General features: G+C 34.9%; 1 long non-coding RNA gene across 1 annotated transcript; it reads right to left on the bottom strand.

Annotated features, from left to right (window-relative positions):
- Positions 1 to 1679: 1679 nt before the first annotated feature.
- LOC118763532 lies at positions 1680 to 21965 on the bottom strand. The gene is made up of 3 exons (XR_004999290.1): positions 21907 to 21965; positions 12701 to 12782; positions 1680 to 1705 (listed from the first exon to the last, which is right to left on the bottom strand). It is a non-coding gene; the product is annotated as an uncharacterized LOC118763532 (long non-coding RNA).
- Positions 21966 to 26569: the final 4604 nt, after the last annotated feature.

Raw genomic sequence — 26569 nt, 5'->3', positions numbered from 1 at the left:
GTCTTTGTTTTTCCCTTGGGTAACATCAGTGGCTTGGAGACAGGAAGCTGGTATACATGGGCAACTTCTGGTCTTCCACAAACAACCTTGCCTGGACTTGTGCCTTGGAGGGTAACTTTCTAGGTGCAATCCTATGGTCATTTGTAATTGAAGGTGGTCTTTATCACACACACACACGTACATACACACACATGTACACATACATGTAATTGGTGCACTTGGTTTTGTTAGTAAGTACCTAAATAACAGTCTGGGAAAGCTGAGATAATTTAGATAAAGTCATCTATAGCTTAGATACAAATACAACGATCAAGTGGAACACTAAAAATATGCAAGACTTTCCTCAACTTCAAAGTGTGACATTTGGTGAAGTTTTGTTGTTAGAAGCCAGCTTCTTTCTTAGAGGAAAACTCCAATTAATTTAAAATAGAACAGAACGTACGAGGAGGTAGCCAAAAGTAACTGGAACATTCTCTGTGGGACAAGCCCATTGTAGATCAGGCTTCTGCCACTAGAAGCTACTTGATGCGACCCTCAGGCATTAATCTGCAGACCAGTGCTGTCGGGTGAAGTCATACTGCCATGTAGTATGTCTTTGTTTTGTTGTGCTTCTCCCCATTTCATTGATTTTTGTGATGGCTGAAATGAAGGAACAATGTGCTTCCATGAAATTCTGCAACCGAAACAGTTTTCCTGCTTCAAACAGCTTACGAGAACACTGTCATGAGCAAAACAAAATATTTTCGGGTGGTTTTCATTCTTTAAAAAGGCTTACTTGCTGCTTGTAGGTCAACGTCATCCAGAGTGACCGTCCACCTCCTGGACAAAGGAAAACATAACAAAAATTCATGAAATGATCTTGGACGATTCTCACCGAACAATTGACAAACTTGTTGCCATGACTGGTGTGTCCTGGAGTTCTGCCAATATATTTTGAATGAGGAATTGCGAATGAAAAAAGTTGCAGCAAAATTTGTACGTTGCCAGCCTATGGAAGATCAAAAAGTAGCCATGACTGAATGTGTGTTTTGAACTGAAAGAACAGTTGGAAGTTAATCCAGACATATTTTCGAAGGTCATCTCTGATGATAATAGCTGGGACTATGGAATTTACAGATGTGGAAGAGGTGAAGAAAAATGATGCAAGTGTTGAAAGGTATCATTTTGCAAGAATTTCAGAACTGCTTCGAACAGCGGAAAACTCATCTGGGCAGATGCATTGCTTGAAATGGCAATAAAAGTGTAAACATGTAAAACTAGGTGAATAAAATAATATTTCAAAATTCTGGTTTCTTTTGGGTTCCTCAGCATACATACATGCATGCATCAACTGACAAAACAGTAATATTGAATTAAAAAATATTGTAGTATTTATTTCATGTTTGTTGTACTACACTCACTGCCATATTTTACCACACTCACTATCAGAAAGATGCTGAACTGAGTTCCATCAAAAACCTGTAACCAACAATACTGCTTTTCACTAATTACTTGATACGAAACTGATTTTTAAATAGGACATCTATTAGTACTTATTTACATTATTTACATTTGCTGGATATTTGTCCTCGTCTTGTTTGTTGCTAACACAACGTTTCGGCTGATATACCCTCCAGCCTTCATCAGGTGTCTTGGGTATATGGTGTAGTGGTTAAGAGCATGGGCTACTAACCCCAAGATTCCGAGTTCGATTCCAGGCAGTGACCTGAATAATAATAATAACAACAATAATAATAATAATAATAATAATAATAATGATATAACATTGAAAAATACCTTAGGAATGAGAACCCACGTTCGAAATTCCCCCAATAATGTACATAATTCTTCATCGCTTAAATATAGAACTGTATTATCTATTAGTAAGTCACTCACTTATTACTAACAGTGTAAGTTTTTCTCAAATGGAATGAAGCTTAACCCTTTAATTCAATTCAATATGATTACTGTAGATTATCTGATTGTTTTACTGTAATTTAAGAGTAATGTTAACATATGAGTTACAATGAAAGAAATATATATTAATATTTAAGTTATAAAATAACTTCAAAATTAATGATTATGAGAATTCAATGACTCAGATCAATAAATTATTCCAAATCTTTTAAATAAAAACCGACAAATGAATAAAACAAATGTGAAAATGTTTAAGAAGTTTTATATGAAAATATATTTAATTTGTGAAGCGTTCTGTGAGTGTGTCTGCATATATGTTTAGCATATTCTGTTTTACCTTCCTCTATGCTGAAAGATAGTGCTCAGTTATCTTCTTATTTTCTTTCTTTTCTGTTTGTTTATTTTTGTTGGTTTTTTTTTTCCTGAAGATTCTATAAATTTGAATCTTTTAACTTTTATGAGCATTAAATTTAAGATTATTATAAAATGTTAATGAAGCAGCAAATTTACATTTATAATAACAAACATATTGATAATACTGGTTAATTGCAGTATAACTCATAGAAGATAACTTTTTGTGTCTGAGACTAGAATTAAACTCTGAATATCCAAATAAATTTCCTCTCACTCTAAAAGCCTGCTCTTTAAGTTTGTCTTTCTCTCTAAATTAAGCTACCATTGCATTGATGTTCTGTTGAGGAAGAAATTTACCCAACCTGTGCTTTAACCCTTCTGCTACTGTATTTATTTTGAGATGTTCTGTGTTTCCTTCAATTACGTTAAATATACTAAAGAATTTAGTAAAATAACCTAGTTATCATTAAGCTAGTGTTAGGAACAAAAATTGTGACTAACTGTTGGTGGAAAATTTTAATTCAAAACTTATGAAAACAAGACATTTTACCACAGAGCCAGTTTCAACCGGGTTGGTATCAAAAGGGTTAAGAATTGTTTCTCTATTATATATTTTAACCCTTTTGTTAATGTATGTCTGTTAAGATCCTCTGTGTTTCTTTCAGTTCATTTTAAATATAACAAAGAATTTAGTAAAATAACTTAGTTATCATTAAGCTAGTGTTAGGAACATAAATTGTGACTAAGATTTGGTGGAAGATTTCAATTCAAAACTTATGAAAATAAGACATTTGTACTCAAAGCAAGAACCGGTTTCAGCCAGGTTGGTATCAAAAGGCTTAATAGTTTTGAAAGAAAGAATAAATACGGTTGTTTTCAGTGTCTGTTTTTGATATTTCCTCACTCAGGTGTAAACAGAGTAAACATAATTAAAGACAAGCAACCAAACACTGGAAGTCTGTCATCGTCCTACCAAAGATCAAACTCACTCCATTCTGAATTTGTCTACTCTGCCTTTTATCTTTTACTTGTGGCCATGCTGTAGCATTGCCTTGAAGACTCTTTGGTCATCAAATGAATCAACCCAAAGACTTATTGTTTAAAGCCTGGCAGTTATTCTATCAGTCTCTTTTGCCCAGCCACTAAGTTATGGAGATGTAAATACACCAATACTAGTTGTCAAGCAATGGTGTGGACAAACACAAACACAAAGATACACACATACATAGATATATAAACGATGGGCTTCTAGCAGTTTCCATCTACAAAACCTACTCACACAGCTTTGGACAGCCTAAGACTATAGTAGAAGACACTTGCTCAAGGTGCCACTCTGGGGAACTGAACCTGGAACCATGTGGTTGGGAAGCAGACTTCTTACCACACACCCATGCTTGTGCTTATAATAATAGTTTCAAATTTTGGTTCAAAGCCAGAAAATTCTGGGTAAGGTGCTAAGTTTATTATATCAACCCCAGTACGTATCTGGTACTTATTTTATTGACCCTGAAAAGATTAAAGGCAACGTCAACCTTGTCAGAATTTGAACTGTGAGTATAAAGACACATGAAAGACTGACAAAGGCATTTTGTTCAGCTGACGACGATTCTGCTGCCTCACCGCCTTTCTTAATGGAAACTAATTCTAAAGGTAATGACTGTTTCTTCCCATTACAGGTGTAGTGTTAATTAATCAAAGCTCTTCACTCTCTCCATTAAATATGTTAGAGTACATCTTACAAATCAAAGGTTTGGCTGTGAGATGAGGGTCTTCATAACATGACAGTGACTTTTGGTAATCTAGAAATATGATGTTCCAAACAGTGTTCTTCATATGTCCAGATGGCAGCACAAAAGGATGAGGTAAGCTTAATTGGTGAGCAGCAACTTAAAATGACTCAGGGTGAAGCGTTGAAAGACAGCAGGAGCTGTTTATGTGTGTGATTCTCTGTTGGTGTGAAGAATGGTGCCAGATGCCATTTTGGCTGCTAACAAAAAGAAATTAAACAAGGAACAAAAGATAAGAAATTTTTTGGTCACATGATTTACTCATTGGTGAGACATTCAAAGAAACAAATCACAAATATGATTAAATTGTCATTTTACAAGATTGAAATCACTTGTTCTTAATCTGGCACCAATCCAGCAAGGCTGTCAGGATAAAATCACTTTTCATTTATATTTTCATGTGTGTATCCATTAGACACTTGATCAAGCATCTAGGGGAACCGAAAAAAAAAAAGAAAAAAAGAAAGAAAGAGAGAGAGCTGAAGGTATAAGAAAAATGGAGAAAGAAACGTTTTCATAAGTTACAATTGAAGAGAGTGGAAGAAAGAGTGGATAAGTTTATGACTAGATCAGCTTTTAACTGCTTCAATGAAATGTGTCAGAGAGTTACAAGAGTAAGTAGTAACCCCGGTGACTCTAGTACTATTGTAATTTCTAATCAGAAATTGTACTGCAATAATAAATCATATGATTGTATCAGCAATATTTCAAGAAATTATATTTTTCTTAAAGGGTTGGCCGTTGACAGCTAAGTCAGGATATAATAGAATATTTTTCTCCATGTAAGAAGAGAACATATGTATTTCCAATTTCTCTTAATTCAATACCGCTGTTAATAAGTTTTATAGATGTAATTTTTTTCTCTCTCTCATAAAGAATTGTGAAATTTGTCTTAGAACTCCTCAACAAAATATGATATGTTACTTATAGAAACACTAAAAAGCATTTTTATATCTTTGTTCCTTTATTTTCAGAAATATAGGAATTACTGTCAAAGAAGAAAATAAAACAATTATGTAAGATTATGTAAACCTGATACTCTTTTAGAATATATATATATGTATGTGTGTGTGTGTGTGTGTGTGTGTGTGTGTGTGTGTGTGTATGTATAAGCATTCTCATATTTCATAAAACATCATCTCATAATTGGAATTTGATGAATGCAACACAAAATATATTGTGCACTCTTAAATAGGTTTTATAAAGATGAACCAAACAAATAACATTACAAAAAAATATAAAAAAAAAATATAGCCATTTCTTGTTGAAGCATCTGAAGATATAAAAAGAAAATGCAAAGACTACAGAAAGATTATTTCAAAGTTCATATTAAGGGTAAAATGCTTCATTGCAAAAAAGTATACGTAACTTTTTATCTCCTTCAGATAATAATTTCAAAAAAGATTCATCGATTTTTGTCAGTAATGTACATGTCTTAATATTGAATCTTATTTTTGAATTCTAGTTAAAAAGCAAACAAGAATGGAGAAGAATTTCTCAGTTTTCTGAGTTTCAAAAGAAAACTTTTGTAAGCTGCTGACATTGTGTATGAGACTATTGATTACTAATTATTTGTTAATTAGTCGTCAAGTTCAGGCAAAGATAAATGTATTACATAAAGGGAGATCATAGCAGCAAGTCAGTCTGATAATAGTGAACATCAAAATGTGCCACTTGCCATTCTCTTTACATTCTTTAGCTTCATTTAACGTATTTTGTATTGTAAAAACTGTGGGCTTTGTTTTTGCTTAATTTTTTATTTTTGCTGTTTTATACCCATTTTGCTGTTTGCATGAATGCTATGATCTATTTATTTCTTTTTCTTTTTTTTTTGTAAGTCTATAGCTATCAATTAATAGTCTAACATGTTTACCTCTCAGTTTCTGCAACTCACCACAAATCTGGAATGGCACCAGTGTTTTTAAATATCCTTTTATTGCTTTATATTCATGTGAAATATTTTAAGCCATAAATGAGGGAACCAAGTCTTGTGCCTATTTCCTTTTTGTCATAAGTCTTAACCCATAAGATAAAACTTCCTTATTTCTTCAACTACTCTCTAAAGTTGATCCCTAGCCAACCAAAAACCCAAACCTTCTCCATGGAACCTCAGCCATAGCATTTACTTCATCACGTTTTAATTTTCTCCTTAATAGTTCTACCAATTTTTTAACACCTGTATACATTTCACCTGTGATTTTAATTATCAAAAGCATTATTTCGTTGTTATTTAGAGGTTATTTTACAGCAGGAATTTCAAACCAAACAACTTGTAGTCAAGTAAAATTCTAGAGTCAACAGATTAGAGAGGATTAAAGTAAACCAGCTGTGCTCAGGATTAATACACAGTGGGGAAAATCCAGATGTTACCATTATTTAGTGGCTGTCGTTGTAGAATAGATATTAGCTACTTGATAAAAAGAAATCATACACCTGCTTGGAACCATTTTAGACATCAGCTCAATGATTCGTTCACTATTGATTCTAATAAAAAAAAAATGCTAACATACTGATAAAATACCATTTAGCTCTTCAATTGAGATTTTCATACAAATGTCATTTTTATAAAACTAGACACTACATGTCAGAAATACACTACATCCTTTCAGACAAATTTGGAAACCCCCCCCCCGCCCCAAATGAACTGAATTACCTCCAATGGATGCATGTAACAATTTAGTCTCATTCAACAATGTCGTAATATAATTACTAAGAATGCTTAGGAAATACAACAAGACACAAGAATAACTTACAACAAAATTTTTCACAAATCTTACAAATTCTAGGACCCACAATCTTTCATGGCCTTAACATTTACAATATATCTTTAACATAACTAAAAACTCTAGCAAAACCTAGAACAACTCTGAACAGCTGTTGACTCAATACAAGGTTTAAGTGCATCTCATTTGAGTAACATTCTCAAGTCCAAGATGGAGCAGTTGCTACTTACCCAGGCATTCTAAAGTGTTTCCAAAATAAGGACATCTAATTGATAAGCAGACTTTCACTCGCAAAACTCGATTCTCCTATGTACAGAGATGTGTTGCATCTGCCCTCCTGTTTCTTCTGACATTATTTTCAAAAATTCCTCTTCTGAACCAGCAAATTATATGTCATCCCTTCTTCAACTCCATTCCAAGATTCACTCACAACCCTGCCTCTAATCATCCAAACTATGTCTCCTCCACAATCCTTTATACCCAGAACTGTTACCCACTCGTTTTTTTTCCAACAATAATCAAACATCAGAATTTGAAGCTGTTGACGAACCATATGCGACAGTCTGGGGGACATTACAGAAATCTTAGGTATGAATATTTTCTCTGAAGTAAAATTTAAGAAGAAAATTGAATTTAAGCTACTTGGCAACTGACTTGAATATCATATATTCACATCCAACTAAAGTATTCTTGCTGTGGCTCAAGGAGGTAAAAAGATATTAAAAGATATAAAGGAGGTAAAAAAATATTAGTGTTGTCCTTTTTTTAAGTTGAGAATGGTTATTGTTTGTTTCCTGACAATTAGATCAGAGAAAAGAAACAAAGACAGAGAGCCACAAGTTAGTCTACTTAATAATTGTAAATGTCCAAATATGAAGATCCCCGTAAATGGTTTATAAATTGCTACAATAGCACAGAACCATAGATTCTAGAGTGGGGTTAGTTGATTAGAACCAATCTCAAATTGTTACCTGGTGCTTGGTCTGAAAGGATAAAAGACAAATTTGATCTCAGAGATAATTTGAACTCAGAACATGTAAGGATAGAACTAAATACTACAAACCATTTTGTCTTTTCTTCCACCAATTCTCATCCAGAATCCTCCTTCGTTCAAAGGATTTATTAATTAGAAGTAAATTCAAAGCAAGAGAATTAAAATGGATTTGGCAATGGCTATGACTCTCTCATGAGTAACCAGAATGTGAAGAAATTCGTTTCTTGTTCAATGGGAATTTGTTTGTAGCATTTGTATGTTTTGCAAGAACTGTTAAGACTCACCACCAGATTACAGTTTCCATGATATTGAACCAATGCTATAACAGCAAAGAAAGAGATAAACAACAGAAAAAATCCCCGATTTATTTCTGTTTTCTCCCGATTCGAATGTACCAAAACCTACAAGGAATTCACTCCTTTTGCAGTGTCCTCTCCTTCATCTCTCTTTCACTTATTTTATTCTAATTTGTTTCCTACTCTATTTATCCATGACTGATATTAATAACTTTGCATAAACTTTTATATTTCTTTCTCATAAACAATTATGAATATTATATTAGAAAAGACAAAAATGCATGAAAACCACAATTTCCCCCGTCACTAAAGATAAAATTATTAATCTCTTTGTTAACACCTGACTGTAAAAAAACTAAACAGTTGACTTGGTTAGTTATTTAATAACTAAAATATAGATTTATATCAACATGGTACATCTAAGGCCTTCGATTTGTGGGGGAGGAAATTAGGAATGAGGTTTTGTGATGTTCTTGGCTTTTACAAGCGCATTAGTAATGAAACTAAACATATGTCAATACAGAAAGCCAACCAGGTCATGGCCTGGTTTACTCTATAACTCACACTTCGGCCTTGATGGGGTTTGAACTCAGAATTTAAACAAATGAAATGTTGCCAAGCAATTTGCCCAGCATCAGTTTGGTCAGCTCACCATTTTACGTCTGGCATAAATATTCTTTCCTTCTCTAGGCACAAGGCCTGAAATTTTGGGGGAGGTGGGGGTCAGTCGATTGGATCGACCGCAGTATGCAACTGGTACTTAATTTATTGACCCCGAAAGGAGGAAAGGCAAAGTCGACCTCGGCAGAATTTGAACTGAGAACATTAAGACAGACAAAATACCGCTAAACATATGTATTTTTCATTGGTTGGTGATGTCTTGTACTTATCATCATCATCATCATTGTTTAACGTTCGCTTTCCCTGCTAGCATGGGTTGGACGATTTGACTGAGGACTGGCGAACCAGATAGCTGCACCAGGATCCAATCTTGATCTGGCAGAGTTTCTACAGCTGGATGCCCTTCCTAACGCCAACCACTCCGAGAGTGTAGTGGGTACTTTTTACGTACCACCGGCATGAGGTCCAGTCAGGCGGTACTGGCAACGACCTCGCTCAAATCTTTTACACATGCCACCGGCGCAGGTGCCAGTAAGGCGACGTTGGTAACAATCACGCTCAAATGGTGCCCTTTTACGTGCCACTGGCATGGAAGCCAGTTGGCTGCTCTGGCCACGATCACACTCGGATGGTGTTCTTGGCACCCTACTAGCATGGGCACAAGTGCCAGTAAGGTGACGCTGGTAGAAATAACACTCGAATGGTGTCCTTTTAATGTATATTATATATATATATATATATAAATATATACATACACACACACACACACACACACATATATATGAATATATATATATAGAGTAAAGAAAAATAAGTTGGCTAGCAGCAAGCTGTTTCGCTTCATACCGAAGGAATTAGAAATGGCAGTCAAAGACCGTTTTTTCCATTTCTATAAGTGGAGATTCCAAAAACGAAGGCCCTTGCGGCTCACATACACAAAACCGGAGTGGCAAATATACGAATTCAGTCACTTACCGTTAATAGCGAACACGGTGTTTCTGGTAAATAATTGTTGGTTACATGAAAAACCACAGGAAAATTATTTACCATTTTTATTGTATTACCATGTGGATTCCTCATTCCATTACGATTACCCAGAAGGCGCGCATGGCAGAATTTTGGAGGGAAAATTTACGTCCCCGGTCGTTACTTAGTTTTAACATCTGCGCACTTCCCCCCACTATCTGATGTCGCTGGGTCAGAAGTGAGGGCTGGTGGCATTTGATAAAGCTACCGAATTAGCGCTGATGACGGAATTCAAACTCCCCTTTTTTTATATGTTTGTGATCCAGAAACACCGTGTTCGCTATTAACGGTAAGTGACTGAATTCGTATATTTGCCACTCCGGTTTTGTGTATGTGAGCCGCAAGGGCCTTCGTTTTTGGAATCTCCACTTATAGAAATGGAAAAAACGGTCTTTGACTGCCATTTCTAATTCCTTCGGTATGAGGCGAAACAGCTTGCTGCTAGCCAACTTATTTTTCTTTACTATATACTGAACCTTACAAAGGTCTTGACAATTATTTTGTCGTATTTACATACCGAAATTTACCAGTAAATAATTGTTGGTTACATGAAAAACCACAGGAAAATTATTTACCATTTTTATTGTATATATATATATATATATATATATATATATATATATATATAATATATATATATATATATATATATATATATATATATAGTAAATCCCTAAAAAAAAACAGTATGAGGATGTGGTACATGTAAAGTATTAGAAGATGCTCAGGGAAGGAAAGAAAGATGGTTTAATGATGTTTCGAGCAACGCTCTTCTTCAGAAACAGAGGAATGTCCAATAGAATGGAATATGGAGGAAGAAAATCGCCAACAATTCACATTTTGAACTATATATATATATTCAGTAGTAATCTGGTTGGAATGCTGGTCTGTAGATGAAGGAAAGTGCAGAAATTCCAGGTAGAAGTCTGAAGAGTAGGAGGTTAAAGTAAGATAAAACTGGTGCGAATACGTGAGCATATAATATATAGTTGAAATTTACAGAAAAACAAAAGATGAAGACAGGTGTATAAACAACGATCAGGTGTGTTAATTTAATTCTTGGGAAAGTGAGAATATCTTTTATGTTTTGAGCCTATGCTCTTCAACAGAGAGGAACATGAAGAAATAAACAGAGAGAGAATAAAAATTTGTGGAGCTGGCAGTCAATCATGGCGGCTGTTGAAGAGTGTAGGCTTGAAACGTAAAAGACTTTCTCACCTACCTGAGTGTTAAACTAATACACTTGTTTGTTGTTTATACACCTGTCCTCATCTTTTGTTTTTCTGCAAATTTCATATATAATATATATATATATATATATATATATCCACATATACATTTATATATGGATCAAAACAGTTTTGATTTAAATTCGTTGATGTTTTTGAGTTCGAAGCATGATGCTAATCGTCAGACATTTTGAATTTGAAACACTCGGAGTACCAACGAATTTTAATCAAACTATTTTGATCCATGCATGTAACTCCCTATAAATTGGTTGAGTGCCCTTTTTTCATTTGTCCACTCACTCGTATGTGTGTGTGTATATATATATATATATATATATATATATATATATATATATATATATATATGTGTGTGTGTGTGTGTGTGTGTGTGTGTGTATGTATGTGTATGTGTCTGTGTTTGTCTCCCACCACAACTTGACAACTGGTGCTGGTGTGTTTACATTGCCATAACTTAGCAGTTCAGCAAAATATGACTGATAGAATGATTACAAAGCTTGAAAACAAGTAAAAAGAAACATTATGTACTGAGGTCGATTCATTTGACAAAACTTCTTCAAGGTGGTGCCCCAGCATGGCCACAGTCAAACGAATGAAACAAATAAAAGATAAACGGGAAAAGATAAATTAGAAGAAACTTCTTCAAAATGTCCCTTTTTCATTCTCTTGGAATCATCATGTTGCATGGATCAGGTGTGAAAGCATTTCTGTTCACATCAAACCAACAACAACATGGCACTAACCGTTTATTTTCTGTTATTTCCAGAGAATTCTTCTGTAGTTAGCCCCTGTCATCACCGAACTCTTCAATACTCATTTCTCCACCTCTCTCTGGCTCTCGCTCTCTTTCTTTTTCAATTCCTCCTTCTCTGTCTCTGTCTCTCTTTCTCACTCTCCCCTACCATTCTCTCCCTGAATCTATACCAATCTTTGAAAATATACTGCAGTGTGTTCTATTCTCAAGAATATTGACCTACTGCTCTCACTTCCAACATCCCAAAGATAACAGATGCTAGCGACAAAACAATCACCTTCTTCAAAAGATTTATTTTCTCTCCCGCTTCAGTGAACACTGATACAACTTTTGTAAAGCCAGAATGTTTTGGACACCCACCAGTGGGCTTTTGCTCTTCACAGACTTGAGGAAAACAATGCCATTGTATTGGTCATCAGCAAAGCATTAGACCATGACCAGCATAAAATCTCTTAACTTAATATCTGTCTTTTGTTTTTTTCAATTGAAAGATTCCTAGCTTCCTGTCAGCCCTATTGCAGTATATGTATATCGATGTAGCTCTCTCTCTCTCTCTCTGACCTTCATTCTATTAAGTATTGTGCTTGTTTCAAACCAACTGTATATAACTTCCACACTGCTCTACCTGTTCATCAACGATCTACACATATAACCACCTTTCACTGCTCCATAAATCTCACCACATGAGCCTCATCCATAAGCAACAGAGACAACACATTGCAAACATCTCGGAAACATTCTCTAATGGGAACTGACCAGTCTTGTCGTCATCAACAGCATAAAGACACAATAGCAACACGTACAAAGGAGATAAACCAGCACCCCCACCTCCCACCCCCACCGTCTTTCCTTCCTAGTCTTAATCAATACACGACTGAAGCCTTTAAAATCCCTGAAAACATCAGGTCACTCTGATAACTTTCTCTGGCAACTTCTCAAGTACAAAAGGGCAAAACAATGATTAGGCCTTCTCTCTAAAGCCCCTAACAACTGCTGACTTACCACAAAGCTTTCGTGGGAAAATGGTCCCACATCTGGGATCTCAGTGTGTTCCAGTCAAGTTGCAGCGCCATCTGGGATTGTGCTAAAATGCATCCAAATAAAAAAAACAATAAAAACCTAATAAACAACTTAGACCACGCCCAAATAAAAACTTCCCAACAGAGTGACATGAAGACAGTCTGCAACACACCTGGAACCCTAACTACAGGTGTGCTGGCAATCTCTTTGCCTGTTACGTTACCCTTACAACGGCTCCTCTTCTTCAGAACTGACTGGTTGCATCCATTAAAGCTCAGCTGACACATTTCTCTCTCACCTCCATTGTGTCCTCCATCCCTCGATCCCGGCACCAACCACGTATTCACCTGGTCCTGTCCAAACATAATTCATGCTGTGCTCTTTCCTTCTCACCTGTGTTTTTGTTGCAAGTGTTTATTTGGAATTTTCCCCGATAAACACCAAATGCAATGATGTCCCCGATCTTGAATAATCAGTGTAAGCCAGCAGGCTCAACACTTATTCTTCATTAAGCCATAAAAAATAAAAGGTGAACTTTATTGAGTAGAAGCATCATGAAATTATTCCAACAATCGTCATCTTAGTTTTGCTTTGTTGTTTGTCCAATTTACCTGCTTCTCTAAGTTGATGGGGTTTGATTTCAGAATGGTGTTGCTTCTTGTTCAATCAGTATGAGGCAACATGTAGAAGCTCCCTCATTGGTTCATGATAACGGTATTTTGTGTGTGAGTGTGTGTGTGTGTGTTGGGGGGGGGTATTATGGAAGTGTTTATGATGTATTTTTAATGACAATGAAAAATAAGCTCATCATGATGATAATAATGGAGATGATGTGTTAAAAAAACATTTAGAAATTGTTGATTTTTTAATAATAATTGAAAACGAAACAAAGATGGTAAAAATAATTTATTTAAAGTGAAAAAGAAACAAGAAAAATATATTACTTCTTTTCACTAAGCTGACATTAAACAGCCAATAAAAATAATGTAATGCAGGGCATGTGTGCTGTTCTAACCAATTAAAAGACTTTATTTACACCTACATAACAACTCAAGCAATGTTAATGTTAGATTTCACAGAATGTTGCCATTAACAATCAATGAAAATGAAATTTCGTTTTAGGTAAAAAACAAACAAAAGCAAAGAGTGAGAAAGAAACAGAAGGAAGGACAGAAATGCAAGGAAGTTTTATATATATGTATATATATATATCATTTGTAGAAATACCACGTATTCACTTTATCCTCTCCAAACATTCATGCTGTGATCTTTCCTTCCCATTTGTGTTTTTGCTGCAATTGTTTATTTGGAATATACACACACACATATATATATATATATATATACATACACATACAAACAAATATACATATGAGGTGTGTTCAAAAAGTAATGTCGAGTGGGTAAATTCCTTTGGGTGAGGAGGTTACGCCACCTTTCCTGCGCACGACAATTTTCACAATGGTAGGCCATGTCAGTTCCCGACTGTTACATCTAGAGTACAGACATGTCGTACACACACATCAGATTTTCGTTGTCACACAAGATGACCAAATGCATTGAGCAGAGACCATAAACCCATGTCTCGTTACCAATGATGATGGTCTTCATAAAATCTGGTTCGTGGTTTGCACAGCCCAGCATATCCCAAGCGATTTCCATGGGGTGTTGCATCTGCTGTTCCACCACCACCAACTTGGAGATGAATTTCGCCCACACTCTCCACGTGTACGAATCCTCTGTTGAAAATGGAATGCATTCATCCTGTGCTTATTGCCACTTCGTGAGCAATTGCTTAGATTCTTACACGACAGTCTTCCATGACTATTCTCAATTCTTCTCAATCAGCTCCTTGTTCCAGCTTGTGGCTGGTCTGCCTGAGTTTGCCTCTCTCTCCATTGAGGTCTGGCCATGTTTGAAGCGGTCGTACCACTCCTTGATCTGAGTTTTGCCCACGACATCATCGCCAAAGGCCTTCTGAATCTTTTGGATGGTTTGAACTTGAGTACCATCGAGCTTTTGGCAAAACTTTGATGCAATGTTTCTGCTCGGTGCGTTCGGTGAAAACGAAAATCCGACAAACGTGCGCTACGCTTCTGCATTCTAGGTGCAACAGCTGTGAACTGACACAGTCTGCTGGGATGCAAATTTTCACACAAGTGTAGAAAGGAGGGGCATCATTTTTCACCCAAAGGATTTTGTCAACATGATATTAGTCAGGGTGAGAAAAAATACAGTCAAATACTTTTTGAATGCACCTCTTATATTTCCATCACCATCATCATCATCACCGCCACCACCACCACCACCGCCACCACCACCACCACCAACAACAACAACATCATGCTGGCATGGATTGCATGGTTTGACAGGAACTGGCAGAAGACTGCACCAGGCTACAATATCTGTTCTGGATGCCCTTCCTAACGCCAACCAACCTGCAGAGTGGATGTATGTATACATGTACACACACACATACACGTTTTTGAGCAGTATATTCCTGGTCATATCATTTAAGTGGTTAGAATTTTACTGACAGTTTTCACCAACTATTGTATGTCACAATATTGTGTGCGTGTGTGTGCTCCCTCACACATCCACACACACACACATGCACACATACACACAAACATGCACCATATACACACATTCAAACAATATGCGTGTGTGTATCTCTGTGTGTGTGTGCATAAGTGTGAAGAGAAAAAAACTGGAGAGACTGAGTGGAGCTTTTAATAGATTCATTTCCTGTGTCAGCTGATTTGTTGCTCTAAGCATTTTCCTGCAAAAAAGCAACTTTCCCACAAAATGTAGATAATGCTTTAAATAAATATCAGAGCTTGTATAGTATTCTGTTTTTAAAAAGTCAGTTTTTTGTTCCTTTCGTGTAACCCGTTTGTACACATGGCCTGGGGCACAAACACAATCTGTTAGCATTTTTTAGCCAAAATCCAATGGCTACATGCTAGGGTCTGCAACTGTTAAACATAACTCATAATTTCTTTGTGATAACCTCAACATCTAAGCTAAAACTTTTTACAATGCTGAAAACAACTGGAGTTAACAATATTTTCAGCTGACAGAGGAATGGAATTTGGCCAAAAGAAATGTTCATGTTTGATTGTTGAATGGGGAAAATCAGTTCTCCAGACCCAAAACCTGTGCATCAATGGCTTCACTATCTCTCCTGTTCCACACAAAGAATGCTGCAAATACCTAGGCATTAATGGAAGCATATCATACGTAGGTACTGTGAATAAAGATAGAATGATCCGAGAATATTACAACATTCCTAGAAAAATATGGCAGTCAGAATTCTCCTCTTGCAACAAAACAATATCCCACAATGCATTTTCAGTACCAGCGCCGATGCCAGCATTTTGGGATACTTGACTGGTCTCAGAGGAAATCCACTTCATTGACACTAAAACCCTACCTGACCCTGATATCAACTGGAAACTTTCACAGAAACAGTGATTGTGTCCAGTCTCTAAGAAGAGATGAAAGGGGTAGGGATTTGGGATCAGTGCCGAAAGCCTTTGAATGTTGTATCGTCTCTCTCTCAGGCAACACCAGCTCAACAACTACAGCAAAAATATAGATTAGAATGTAGGGCTGAAAAAAGTGAATGAAACAATATCAAACGTGTCAGCAGTGATCACTTCAGGAAGTAGGGGTTTTGAAATTCCAGTTCCCAATCCATAACAGTTGTTCCCTCCTGAACCTGCTTTTGGGCCCTAGGACATGGACCCATCATGCCCCCATCCCATGCTTCCAAGATGCCTTACTGTGTACCAGATGAACTATCCACCTGGATGCCACCCTAATCTGCCAAATATTAAATCTATGAGCTTCAGGAACAATACCCACTTTAGTAAACGGGACCCTGGTACCACTTTTATATGTATATATGTATTTATCTTTCTGAATGTATGTGTCAATGTCCTGTCCGTCTGTCTGTCTATCTATCTATCTATCTATCTATCTATCTATCTATCTATCTATCTATCTATCTATCTATCTATCTATCTATCTATCTATCTATCTATCTTTATACCTATGTATGCATACATGTATATATATATCAAGCCTAACATTGTTTATCTACATCACTGCTCCCCTCTCTCTCTCTCTCTCTCTATATATATATATATATGCGTGTGCGTGTGTGTGTATATATATATATATGTATACATATATATATATACACATGTATGCATGTATGCACAGAAATCAACATGCATGTGTATTTGTGTTTGTCCCCGACGACCGCTTGACAACTGGAGTTGGTTCTTTTACATCCCAATAACTTAGCAGTTGATAAAATAAGCAACAGGTTTTAGAAACAAGTACTGACGCTGATTCTTTCATCTAGAACCCTTCAGAGCTTCAGCAAGATCCACAGTCCAGTGACTGAAACAAATACAATATATACTGCATATTCACAAACACACACACATATATATACATATGCATACACATATAGACATACATACACACTTATACACACACACACACATATACATATACGTATATAAACACACATCTACATAAATAAATTGTAGACAAGGAAATATTTGTAAGTCCAAAAGAAACTGTCATTGAAACACATCTATTCCTGCCGAAAGACAATCATAGAATTGCGTTCATAAGTTTATGAAGTCATGAATTAAATCTTACTTTAGACATTGTATTGTTGCTTGAGATGAAGTGCATCGTTTTAATTGCCTCAATCTGCAACTGCAATTTAAAAGTGAAGTGGATTATAAGTAGTATGAGAACTACACAGCCAACTATATAAACTGCAAAGTCCCCGGCTCCAACAATACGTGACCAACAATTTCTATGCTGCTTGTTTTTCATTTATTACATGATTTCATATTACAATTGGTGAACAATTGTGTCAATGGTTACAGGATTTCAACAAACCAATCACTGATTCACTGATGACAGCTATGACAAGGCAATGTGCGTAATTTAGTGCTCAATACGTTTGACAAATCACTTTGTTCAAAGAGCAGCAGATTTTCGGGTTTCCAGCAAAGTTCACATCAGTGAAACATGCGAGCAGCCATTGCTAATATCGAAAATGGGGTTAAAATATTGATGCTGGTGCTGCCGATCGATCATCTCCCCCTCTCTCTCTCTCTCTCTCTCTCTCTCTCTCTCTCTCTCTCTCTCTCTCTCTCTCTCTCTCTCTCTCCATCTGCATGTGTGTGTGTGTATGCGTGTGCGTGTGTACAGAAAGCTCTTTAGCATAAAGTTTAAAAAATTTTGTTATGTTGCTTACCTTTGTTATTTTGTTGTGAGATTGTTTTTTATGTATATATGTATGTATGTATGTATGTATGTATGTATTATGTATGTATGTATATTAAAAACAGAGAATGGATAAGCAAAAGGTAGTATCACTTAAAAAAATTAAAATTAATAAAAGATGCTCCTACAATGGAATTGCAGACATTAATTTTGACTAAGGGTTTTATTAAGGACTTCCTTAATTCTTCAATCATAGATCTACCAATCACTATTATCCTTTACTTTAGACGCTACTTACTTCCAAAGTGATCTGTTAACTATTAATATCTTTGATTAAGTGTATATTTTTCCCTCTTTCTCTCTGATGAGAGAATTGTTAATTTATGTGGAAATCCTTGCTCAGTAACATACGATCCACATGCTTAGCTCTTCTAGAAACAGCTGTAATAGACTTTGCCTATTTACTATAACTACTCAAATGTTCAAATAAATAATTAAATGCTCTAAAGTAATACCACATGTTTTGCTTGTTCGTTTGCTGTTTTAAATATATATCTACCCGCTCGATGATGAACCACTTCCAGCCATCTTTGATAGGTAACTTCAACACCACTTTTTCTCAGTTGCTGCCCAAGCCGATGTTTTAGTAGCAAACCATAGCGAGCACTTGTAGTACATACCTGCTACATTATCTCTGTGATATAAATACTTCATATATATGTATATAATCAAAATAAGCAACAAGGATATCCAGAGGTAATGCAGTACGATCGTTTCATGCTACTCTATTTAATTGAACAATACAAATATTACATCAATTTAAAATGTAGAGCAATCTTCAGCTGCATAAAAATATAGAATTTAGTTAAATTCGAAGGATTCATTTGTACAGATTTCTTATTATCCAAAAATCATCATGTGTGTGTATGTGTGTGTGTGTGTGTATGCATATATATATATATTGTGTGCGTGTGTGTATATATATATATATATATATATATATATATATATATATATATAATATAGTAAAGCTTATTTGACAACGTAAGGTGGCCGTCCTACGTAAAATATGTTACTACCTTTTAACCACAGGAAAACATCTTTTCCAGCTGGTTATTGACACACGATCTTTGTCTGAAATACACAATGGTCAAGGGAGCGTACTACTTCCCTCTAGCTATTACCAGCACATTGATTTATATGGCTTAGAGAAATGCTGTTATCAAAAGATGGAGCGAATATTCATTGTTCTAAATACGACATAATATGACGATACTCGGTTATTGTTTTCAGTTGTTCAGGTTTACCTAACTCAGCTTCCCCGTGTGTTGCGGGTGGCTGGCAGGATGAATGGAAATTGAAGGCGGGGAGAAAGACTGCGGTGGAAAGGTGAGAAAGTGGGGAGTGTAGGAGAGAGATCGAAAGAAGAGAATTTAGACGAATGTTATTACGTTTGTTTTAAGGCTTATGGGATATTTAAATTTCCTTTCTGCATGAGTGCACACGTGTGTGTGTGGGTGTATGTGTGTGTGCATTGACCATGTAAGGACACGTTCTCTTCGTCGGATTATCTGCTCGTTCCTCGTTTTTCTCTTCTCTGGATTTTTCCTTTATCCGACGAAATACAATGCTCGAAACGTCATTTCTGTTCCTCTTTTTCCATCTAAAACGTTCACTGAGAGTCAATCTGATATATTTACTGTGTACATCCAATTAACTTTTATTGTTTTTTCCTGTTTTGGTTTGTTCATGGATTTGCCAATATATGTGTGTGTGTGTGTGCGTGTATGTATGTATGTATAATATATATATATATATTATATATTATATATATATATATTATATATATGTATATATGTATATATATATGTATATTGTATATATATATGTATATATGTATATATGTATATATATATATATGTGTATATATGTATATATATGTATATGTATATATATATATGTATATATATATATATATATACGTATATATATATATATATATATTTATTTATTTACAAGCAGGTGTATTAGCTTGATGCTTTTACGTTTCGAGCCTACGCTCTTCAACAGAAAGGAACACGAGGAAATAAACAGAGAGAGAGAATAAAAAAACACTTGTGGAGTTAGCGGTCAATCATATATATATTTCGAAATATATGACGCTAGCTATTGGAAAATAGACTTCGGAATTTATACTGACTATAGCGGTTAAAATAAACACACACACACACACACACACACACATCGAATTCCCAAGATTAAACACGTGATGATGTTATCTTTGAAAGAGAGAAGAAAGAATCCAAAGGAAAGGTATACCGAACACGTAGTAATCGGTAAAGCTGGGAAGAAGAATGGGGAGATTATGAATGCTGCTGGAATGCTGATAAATCTTTTATGACTTTTCTCTCTATGAAATACTTTACAGGAGTTTCAGAATGTCTAAAATTAATTGTGGAATTGGTGTTTAAAATTAGCTTTCTGAAATGGGAGAAATAAATATTTCACAAACAATTTGAAAAAAAAAATATATATGCAATATGCTTTGCAAGTATTTATTTTCAGGTGCTATTTCACCTTAGCCATCTTATATATTTTAATATATTAATGCTCTAAATATGAATTTATTTTCATATTTATAAAATCCTTATGAAAATGCTTGACACAAAAAATATGTTCATTGTATGTGCAGAACATTTATTTCTGTAATTAATATGTATGTGTGTGTATTACGTATACGTAAATACATACATCATACATACATAATACACCACACACACCACACGCAGACACACACATATATACTAGTTATGTATAATATATATATATATATATATATATATATATATATATATAATATATATATATATATATATATATATATATATATATATATATATATATATATTATATATATATATATATAATATGTATTTATATATGTAAGTATATATATATGTATTTATATATGTAGTATATAATATATGTATGTATATATATACACACACATACAAAGATATATGCATAGATACACAGAGTGAATGAGAGCGTGATAGGAAGGCAGGTAAACACAGGTAGACTTAAAGCTTATATTTACATAGAATACAAAACAGATTACAGAATAAAGAAAACTAAAGAATTATGTAAAGTCTTATCTCAGCGTATATATATACTCTTACTCTTTTACTTGTTTCAGCCATTTGACTGCGGCCATGCTGGAGCACATGCTCGAGCAAATCGACCCCGGGACTTATTCTTTGTAAGCCCAGTACTTATTCTATCGGTCTCTTTTGCCGAACCGCTAAGTGACGGGGACGTAAACACACCAGCATCGGTTGTCAAGCAATGCTAGGGGGACAAACACACACACATACACATATATATATATAGATATATACAAATATATACGACAGGCTTCTTTCAGTTTCCGTCTACCAAATCCACTCACAAGGCATTGGTCGGCCCGGGGCTATAGCAGAAGACACTTGCCCAAGATGCCACGCAGTGGGACTGAACTCAGAACCATGTGGTTGGTTAGCAAGCTACTTACCACACAGCCACTCCTGCGCCTATATGTATATATATATATATATATATATGTGTGTGTGTGTGTGTGTGTGTGTGTGTATAGTGAGTGAGAGAGAAAGAGAAACTGAAAGAGTTACACAAGAAAAAAGGCCTCTAAATTTTTCAGCTCCCACATATACATATTTTTACACAAATCCGGAATGAATAAGACAGTTTCTCCAAATTCGCAACATATTTCATCCCAACAAAATGCTATATACAAGAAATGTGTTCCAACATATTCTTGAAATTTCTTAAAATTTCTTCTTTTTTTTTTTTCTTTTTTACCTGGCACAACACAGTTGGCCTGGGAGACATCATTCAGAGGATATATAAATAAATAATAAATAATATTCACTTACCAATTTCTACCTTCTCTGTTCTGTCCTCACCTCATTTCTCACTATTTATTGTCCTTTCACATTTTATCAAAATAATTCTGTTTTCTGTGTGCCTGACGAAATGGGAAGAAAGGAATATGCACTTTAGATGAGGCATGGCATTCGATATGGAGTGTAAATCGTTGTTTATCTATGAAATGTAAATCAAACGCTTGTACATTATAAATACTGTTGAATTATTTCACCTTTATTCAGTTACTGATATTCTTCTCTAGTTGTTAAATGTCCAAGTAATTGGTTTGTAACATGTGTGTGTGTGTGTGTTTCTATGTATGTGTTTCCTTTCCCAACTGTATCCGTGCCGTTTCTTCTCTTTCTACAATGAACATCTAAGTCCTTTATATCGATTTTCAACACGTTTTACTCCTCTCACCAACGTTTCTTAATTTCCTTAAAATCACTGATGCTATCGACCACGCCATGCTCCCCTCCCCGCTCGTGTTTCCACAAACCCACCCTGACGCTTCTTCTTACTACCCCACCCATCCCTCTTTCGAAGTTCGTCTAACTCCTAACTCCTCCACATCTTCCATCACACTCATGATTTCAGACCTCTCCACTCAACATTTGTCAGTCTTCAGCCTGCTCACCAGCACTATATCTCCAATAGTACACCTTCAGCGCGAGCAAGAGCTTCCATTCTTTCTCAAATCGTGCATGCTTTTCGATTTAGATATATTACCTCATATTTTCTACTTCGAATTTGCCCAACCACACCATCTGCTCCAGAATTCTCGCACTTATTCCCTTTACTTTCAGTCTTTTTTCCCTTGCAGCGCCACCCGCATTTTCTACTCACACCCTTCCCACCCGCCATTCATATCACACCCTCATTACACCTCTCTTACACACACCCTCAACGCATTAATACAGCTTCCACACACACACACACACACATACAACTTCCTTCGACCACATCTTCCACACATATTCACTCTAAAGTTATGGTAGAATTTTCAAAGTTTCCCACAAATATGCTGCTGGAAATGAGTTAAATAATCTTAGAGTTATAAACATTTACCATTGCCCGTGCAGTTAATTCAGAATATGGAGATCGTAGATGACTGACATATGAAATTACCTTTTATTGATCTGTTATATTCTTGCTAAATTTAGTTCTACGAGATCAAGATGTCAGCAAGTATAATAGTAAACTAGTCAGGGAAAGTAGAGTTCAGGGAATTTCTACTGTTTTCTACCCTAATGTATAGCAAGTTGGTATTTATATAAGTTAAGATGGAAAAGAACTTGTAATACGACAGGCAAATTAAATTAAATCACGTCGTATTGAATCAAATAAAGTGCAATTGTTGAGGACTAAACGTAAAGAATTAGTTAGGAAATGAGTATTTCGCATGATACATAACAGATAATTTAAGTAGAAGGCAGAATAATCCATAAGAAGAGAAAACTAGGTAAATAAATTACATACAACTTTTGTGTGGACATCTCAGGAAGCTTTTATAAAGGAAGTGTAAACAATAGATTAATAAATCGGTATGATTATTTATTAACCTAGATTTATAATTGGGAATTTCCAGTGCCTCAGCTGAGCATAAATTACATCTACCACCGTCTCTCCTTTAAGGAAAAGCTCTATCTATAATAGATCACGAAATGGAGTGCTCTATATTCCTCACTTTTAGACCCCCAATGAACTTGGCCAATAGAGTGCAGTTTTCTTTGCTTTTGCATTTTAGAGAATGAATGCGATTATGTATTCTGGTCTTGAATTTTAAAGCAGTTGCACCCATGTAATAACGGACATCCTCAGCTGCTTTGACTGAGCACACATATAATTTGAGTATTTCTCAGATATTGGTCATCTGAAGGGCATTTGTCTCGGTTCCCACTGTTCTACATTCTATTAAGTACATAGTCAAGAGAGGCCACATTTATTCTATTAGTGTTAATGTTATTTTAAGAGGATATACTGTATTGTTATCTTCACCGTTTTTGCACCAGATGTGTACTAATTGTGGTAGACCGATCTTGGTCTTTACATTCTGAATAAAGAAACATACGTCCACTCCATTCATTCTGGTGGTATTAAATTTTCTAAAGTTATTAGCCACTAAAGAATTAACTAAATTAACTGTAGCGAAATATGCAAACTTCATCGTATGACTATTAAAAAAACTTTCAAATCTTATAGAAGGAAAGAATTTCTGTCTAATCCTCAGGATGTTCATAGCAACACAAATTCTGCAAGGAGCATTATACCACGTGATATTTCTATTACGTATTCTACATCCTTTAGTTTGTATTTATGATTTATATTAATATAGTTGTCTTTCTGTGTATGGTTTTATGAAGTATTACCTTTGTTAGTAGGATTAAACTCAACATTGCTCTGCTTAGTCCTTTTGCATGTACCTAAATGGTGTCCAATCTTGAAATTATCTCGATACTTACCAGTGTATTTATGGGAAACAATCGAGTTATTTAGTTGTTTTATTTCTTGACTAAAAGGTAATTTTCTATATGTAGGCCGTTATCTCCTTTTTTACTACGGTCTATGTCATAAGCAGACTTATTCCTAGATATTCGTTTTTGTGTAAAGTCATCAATATTTCCATGGCCTAAGTGCTATACTTAAAAAAAAAAAAGAATATCAAACTTTCAATTTAGAACATGAATTGTTATTCTGCTTTAATGTTCTAATTTTTCTTTTTATGAATGAAACCTTTTTTTATTGTTCAATGTTATTAACTTGGGAAAAAGTCATCCTTGAATTAATATGTTCAAGATTTTCAACCCATTTTTCATTAACTTTAAATCTATTGAAGGTTTTTCCTTATCCAATGGTTCAACAATTATCCATGAGATGATATTTGCATCATTTACGTATTATTTACGTATTCATTAGGTTTAATTTAATTTAAATCCTAAATTTGTTCCTAATCTAATGGCTGAATATTTCAACTATATGATGATGATGATGATGTTAATTGTAATAAGAATAAAAACAATCAGAAAATTCTGAACTTTTCATTCATTTACATTTTATTTATCTATCGCTGACTTAAGTGTTTAATATCATATTTTTTTATACATTAAACTGTATTTTATTAAATTTAAATTAAGTAGTTATACTCAATCTAATGGTGCTATATTTCCCATATTGTGTTGATGATGATGATGATGATTGCAATGATGACGTTAAGATAGTTATCATTAACTTGTAAGAACTACTCGTTCTTATACTTATTTCTTTGATTAGTTTGTTATTTATCTAAATTCACTTATTTATTTATTCATTTATTTACTTATTTAGTTTATATACGTCTCTTTCTCTCTCTTCTCCTCTCTGTCTCTCTGTCTGTCTCTCTCTTTCTCTCGTCCTCTCGTTTCTCTCTCCTGAACTCGAGAATCTGTCCTACTTCAATAACAGGTCGCTGTATTCTCGGCAATAATTACCCCTCTTTACCTTCCTAAAACTCACATTTACTGTATGTCTACATACACGCTAAATACTCTCTATCTGTCTCTGATATCTGTGTGTGTGTGTGTGTGTATGTATGTACATGTATATATATATATAATATATATATTATATATATATATATATATATATATATATATATATAATATATATATATATATATATATATGTGTGTGTGTGTGTGCCTGTGTATAGACACACACATATATGCATACAGTTACATATGTACATACATACCTTCAAACACACACACAGACACACACAGAGAGTATATCTTGTGTATATAGTTAGATGTATGACTGCCAATAGAAATAAAGACATGTGTTGGATGTTAAACTTGCCGTTCCATTATCCAAGGAATATGTTGTGTAGAATGGGTAAAAAGGTTTCCTGTCCATGGTATGGACAGTTTCTATAGGAACCATGGACAAGAAGCCTTTTTACCCATTCTACACAACATATTCCTTGGATAATGGAACGGCAAATTTAACATCCAAACATGTCTTTATTTCTATTCTTATATTTCCCTCTATCTTTCCTATGTCTCTCCCTTTCCAATATAACTTCTTATATTGAACTCTACTGTTTCCCTCTGTTTAATTCACTCATATCGTCTCTGATGATGGAATATCTTTTATATCCCCGAAACAGCTGTAAGACTACCTTTTTCTTTATAAAACGTCTTAGAAATTTCACACTGCCTTGGCTTTGTTGTCTTATTTTATTCAACATATGCACGCTCACACACGGCTTGCGTTAGACCTCTCACTCATACTATTATCGAATCGGGAGTTTAACAGCGGTCCTTCCGTAACACTTACATAGCCTTACCTGCCTTTTGGATCTTCTGGATACCAAAACCTCTCTTATACACACACACACACACACACACACACACACACATACACATTTGTACATAGATGTATGTAATGAGGTATAGCCGTATATTTTTGTAAGTGGACATGTATGTTATGTTGACCTGAATATAATTATGAACTCATATAAGAACATAAGTTCATACATCAATATGCACATGAACATATGCATATGCACATGCGATACATTCACACATATCGCATATGCATATGCACATGCGATACATTTACACATATGCATCTATATAAATGATGATCTAGCAGTCACCCAAAGCGTGAACGGGTGTATATATTAGACAGATTT

The sequence above is a fragment of the Octopus sinensis genome, linkage group LG5 (assembly GCF_006345805.1).
Source record: "Octopus sinensis linkage group LG5, ASM634580v1, whole genome shotgun sequence".
Lineage (NCBI taxonomy): Eukaryota > Metazoa > Mollusca > Cephalopoda > Octopoda > Octopodidae > Octopus > Octopus sinensis.
This window is presented reverse-complemented; position numbering and strand designations above follow the sequence as displayed.